The 5,546-nt window shown below is 44.0% G+C and overlaps 1 pseudogene; it reads right to left on the bottom strand.

Moving 5' to 3' along the window:
* Positions 1 to 4,026: 4,026 nt before the first annotated feature.
* LOC142441341 (cyclin-dependent kinases regulatory subunit 1 pseudogene) lies at positions 4,027 to 4,266 on the bottom strand (annotated as a pseudogene).
* Positions 4,267 to 5,546: the final 1,280 nt, after the last annotated feature.

Below are 5,546 nucleotides of genomic sequence, written 5' to 3'. Positions count from 1 at the left end.
TAGAATTCCAATTTAATAAAAGAAGGTATTCATGCATTGAGGGAGTGTTTGAGTAGAGGCCCAAGGTCCTTCCGCCACCTTAATACTTGACCTATAAATATAGACACATAGATCTATTTCCCCATCCTCCTATATATATTTGCATGTACATGTCTTTGTCTAGACCTCCATGAATGCCCTTTGACTCCTAGCTCTTTCCTCCATCTCCCTTGACCTTCCTCCTGCCCTACTACCATGCTTCATCGCCACCTGGGCTAGAGTATACCTCTTCTCTAAGCAACCTTACCCTTGATCATTTCCCACCAGGCCTGCCACTCCCCGTTCTTTACCATTTGGGGTCCCATGTTTTTCCCTTGTCCCTGGGTTTGTTAACACCACTTTCTTACCCCCCCTACCCCCCCACCCCAAGTCCCCCCGGAACTGTCGGTCCCGTTGTTTTTCCTCCAGATAGTTCATCCAGCCTGTCCTATTCAGACAGACCTGTGGAGTCACTAACATGCACGAAAACTAGACAGAGGAAAACAAAGCAACAGTATACAACCAGACAACAAGATAAGAAAAACAAACCACTGAAAAAGAACAGAACAAAACAGTTCACAAGAGAAAAGCTTGTAGTTAGTTCAGGGATCTTTGCTGGCCCTTAGGAGCGTTTTCCAGTCCAGTCTGTTGGGGCACCACGCCCTGGCCCCAAAGTCCACTTTCAGCATTCCCTGGGGACCTTGCCACTCCATTCCCTTGCTGTTCCGCTGCACTCCCCCAGTGATTTGCCTCGGTGTGGTGGGATCAGGTCAGGTGCAATTCCCACACTGTGTCTCCGGTGCTGTCCCCTGTATCGCCCTTAGTCACTGAGGGGCATCATGTCTCATAGTAGGGCCAGCCATGTTGTTCTCTCTGTGGACTGGCTGCTCTACTCAGGAACATCATCATCACGGCCTGGTGGGCCAGGCTGTGCTCCACTCTCTCCTCCTGCCCCTTCATCTTCTCCCGTGTGCTCTGATCAAATATGTCCATCTCCCATAGCTGCAGAGTCAATGTCGTCCTTTGGAACAAATTCTCTTCGGGGGAGGGGCAGGAATCCACTTAATTTATGGTGCTGGGGCCAGCCTCCCAGACCTCTCCACCAGTTCCCTCCTCCACGCCGGGATATTGCATTCACACCTTGCGACATGTATTTTCTTTTTATTGCTTATTGCATATCTTTCCTTGGTTCAGGTATGATATATCAGATACCATTGGACTCAGTGTGTTTTCATTTATATGTATGATAGATGACTGATGATAAGTTAAGTGTGATTTCATCAATGTTCGGAAATTATATAAGTATATATGGCTAAAGAATTGTGTACAGGTGCCAGGATGGCAAGGGGTGGATTGAGATAGTTTATTGTGCCAGCCTGGCCAATAAACACATGTGGGATTAATTGAAGGTCAGAGAGATAAATGGCTCAGTGAACCTCGCCTTTCTTGTCTCTCGCTCTTTGATCATCGGACCAGTGTACGACTGCCTTGCTTGTTCTGTGCCTCCATTTGCAAACTACACTACTTGTGGGACACCTAACCTGTGAAGTGCTTCGCTGTAATTTGAGGTCCCTTTAAGACTAGCCTCGCCAGAGAACTGGAATGTACATCTCTGGAGCTGGGGACTGACGGTTGGCGACCTGCCTTGCTGTTTGCTGCCTGTGCTGGGATAGCCTACCTCTCTCTACAGAGGACTACCTGGCGGCCCTCAAGACTTGAAGGACTGCCAGTGTCTCACAACTCTCTCACAGGAGTGAGTTGCACTGAGCCATTTGTGCTGCTTTATCATTTAACTGTTCATTTCTTGTATTATATATCTATCTGTATATAATTTAACAGTTCATTGCTTGTGTTATCTATCTTTATAAATATATACCGTATATACTCATGTATAAGCCGAGTTTTTCAGCACAAAAAATGTGCTGAAAAACTGGGGACTGGCTTATACATGGGTTAGTGGTACCCCAGCGAGGTAACAGGATGAGCACCCGTTGTCTCGCGGGTGTTTGCCGTTTCTCCGCTGTTCATTCAAAGCCCCGCTGACACTGGAGGGCTTTGAATGTTTGTTTACTCACATCTAACCAATCAGAGCCATCCTATGACATGGACGGCTCCAATTTGCAGAAGCACTCGTAGTGATTCACTTATGCTGCCAGCTGAACTGGTAAGGATGTGTCTGTGGCTGCGCTCCGTCTCTCCCCTCTTGTCTCTGTTAATTCACATCCTGCATCCTCCTGACTAACACATCGCGGGGGCGGGGGTGGGGACATTACCATGAAAGTTCTTTTTCAAAGTCTTGGTTTTTTATCCTATTAGAAATGGATACTCTTGAACCGAAACAAAAACGCCGGTCATATGAGGCTGGTTTCAAAAAGAAAGTTGTGTCAAGAGCAGAAGAGAGCAATAACAGTATTGCAAGTAGGGAATTCTGTGTTGATGAAAAGCAAGTGAGGGAGTGGCGGAAAATGAAGCCTGACTTGGAACAGATTCCAAAAGCTAAAAAAGCTTGTTGTGGTTTAATGTCTTTTTGTGGGGCTCTAGAGAGTGAATTGCATAAATGGGTTATTGAGTGTCATCAAATGGTTACTGAGTAACACGCATGGGAATCCGCATGCGTGCTCTACAAATGGCTAAGGATGAAAAATATAAAGCACCAGGCATTGAAAAATTTGCTGCATCAGCAGGATGGTGTACCCGCTTCATGAATAGGTTTGGCCTACTATGTTTGACACAAAGATAAAAGATTTCCCAGAAATTGCCACAAGACCTTGAAGAAAAAATTATGTCATTCCCTTCATTTATTATAAAACAAAGAAGGATTTATAATTATGACCTGGCAGATATTGGGATTATGGATGAAACTGCCATGACTTTTGATCTGCCAAGCAACAGAAGTGTGGCAAGTTTAGGAGAAAAGACCATTTTTCTAAAAACCACAGGAAATGGAAAAAAAAACCACTTTACAGTTGTTCTATCATGTTTGGCTAATGGAACTAAGCTGCATCCTGTCATGGTTTTTCAAACAAAGACCTTACCTAAAAAGATCAATTTTCCACCAAGAATTACTGTGCGTGCACATATTAAAGGCTGGATGGATGAAGACGGAACAAAAAAATGGCTGGAAAAAATTTGGAACCAACGACCAGGAGCAGCCTTAAAGAAAAAGCCATCGTTACTTGTTCGGGATATGTTCAGAGCCCACCTGGCGGATGACATAAAAAAAATTGGCAAAATCTAGTAATTCCAGGTGGGCTTACATCTGTACTGCAGCCTCTGGATGTGTCTTTGAATACGCCTTTTAAAGACTGTGTGTGAAGGATGTGGCATGAATGGATGTCATCTGGTCAAGCCCGACTAACAAAAGGAGGAAATCTCATGAAGCCTGACATAGAGTTAATAGCAAAGTGGGTTCGAGACGCATGGGAAGACATTCCAGAAGACATGATGCGACGTGCCTTCCAGAAATGTAGTATTAGTAATGCTATGGATGGCAGTGAAGACTGCGCTTTATATATATATATATATATATATATGTCTTCTTTAATCAAGGGCTTTCTTTTTAAAACACGGAACAGATTTCTTGAATAAAATGGAAAGTTTCCTATACATCAAAACACACACCAGCAGTCGCCATACACACAGTACTCAACAGGGAAAATGAAAAATAGAAACACCAACAACAGCAAATTTACACAATGCCTGTAAAATGAGCCCTGTGATCTTCTCTTCTCAGGTGCTTTCTCTGCCTGCCAGGGGTGCTCTGCTGGACACAACCCACCATGGCTGCTGGGGACAAGGGCAGCTGAGACCAGGGCCCACAGAGCACAGCTGGCAGGGCGGTGTGGCTCCGCACACGTGGCAAAGCACGCACCGACCGGCACATTCAGTGTAGAGAACACCCTTTAAATATCAGAGTCAGAAAACGTCAGAGAAGGCAACATTATTAGAAAGATGTTAGCAAGAAAGGAAGGCTGGAACAGCTTGAGGCTGCAAAGTGGCTGGCTAGCGTCATTTCTTTGGCTTCTTAGGCAGCGGCCGCCGGAACAGCAAGATGTGAAGTTCTGGTTCATGGATCATATAATGGACCCATCCCTGACTCTGCTGGACGCCAAGATTCCTCCATTCAGATTCAGACATCAAACGGGTTTTCGGGACCAGCTTGGCTATATCCTTGGGCAACATGACGTGCCTGTACTCGAATTCCTCATCGTCATATTTGTCCGAATAGTAAATTTGCTTGTGCAACATGCTCTTTCTGAGGGACTTCGGACCCTCACCACCAACCTCCAAACAACTCCGACGACTGCGCTTTGTATGGAATGACAGCAGTGATGGTGATGACGGCGATCTCAGAGAGGACAGCGCCTATGATGACCTCACACCAGCTGAAGCTCTGCATTGGGATACGGATGATGATGATGAATCCAGTTTTGAAGGATGTTAACTCTTTACATTTTAGCTTGGTTGCTGATTGAGCTCAGGGAATAGTACTCTTAAGGTATCATTGTTGATACCTTATTGTTCTTGTTGAACCTATTTTCCACTTACCATGCTGGTTTACTAATGTTAAATGACTTGTCCTTTTATTTATGTTTTTTATTTAAAATAAATATTTAAATACATTACCCCACTGATGTCTCAATTTTTAGTAATTTTATTTTCATTTGTTTTGATGATTGAAACTCACCAGTAGCTTCTGCATTTTCCACCCTAGGCTTCCACTTGAGTCAATCAGTTTTTCTGGTTTCCCAGGTAATAATTAGGGACCTCGGCTTATACTCGGGTCGGCTTCTATTCGAGTATAAATTATCAGCAATCTGGTTTTATCTCTCTAGAGAACCCTGTCTAACACAAGCCCTCAGCCAATATGTGCTGCTGCTGCTGCTGCTGTTCTTTTGAATGTCCGTTTGGAGAATGTTCCTTTGGTTTGGGTTGTTGCTCCCTTTCTATTAAAATCAGACATTGGCCTGCTCTTGAGGAACGGAGCGTTTCCATCCTAACCAGATTGGTTTTTAGTCTCTAAAACATTAAGAGCTTGAGCCACTGTGCATCATCTCAGCTGTCTGAAACAACTTGTGTGTCACAAAATAATTGAAGTCCGTTTGTTTTACTTTTTCCTCTTATAGCCACTCAGTCCAGTGTTTACATCTGATGGGTAAGGACTTTGGAGGGATTGTTAAGGCTCTCTTTCAAGATTTTTCTCCCTGATGTTCGTGGGACATGACACTGTACATAACACTATACATGTTCATTGCATCAGAACAGTGATAATATCCTAGTAAACCCCACTCAAACCAAGTGTATGTGGTTAGTTTTTATTTTTCCCACCCACCCTCCCTCATTCCTTCCCTCTTGGTCCCTCCTGTCTCCCCAGCCCTCTGCCCCAGACTTGTGATGGTCTTCAAAGTCCTTTTCTTTGGTGTGAAAACCATTCTTGGTTTTTTTTTCCTTTATAATAATGGTGTTATGCAATAATTATCTTTATGAGATTGACTGAATTTGCTGACCTAATGTCTTCCTATTTTGTC

This window comes from Tenrec ecaudatus, chromosome 2 (assembly GCF_050624435.1).
Source record: "Tenrec ecaudatus isolate mTenEca1 chromosome 2, mTenEca1.hap1, whole genome shotgun sequence".
Taxonomy (NCBI): domain Eukaryota; kingdom Metazoa; phylum Chordata; class Mammalia; order Afrosoricida; family Tenrecidae; genus Tenrec; species Tenrec ecaudatus.
This window is presented reverse-complemented; position numbering and strand designations above follow the sequence as displayed.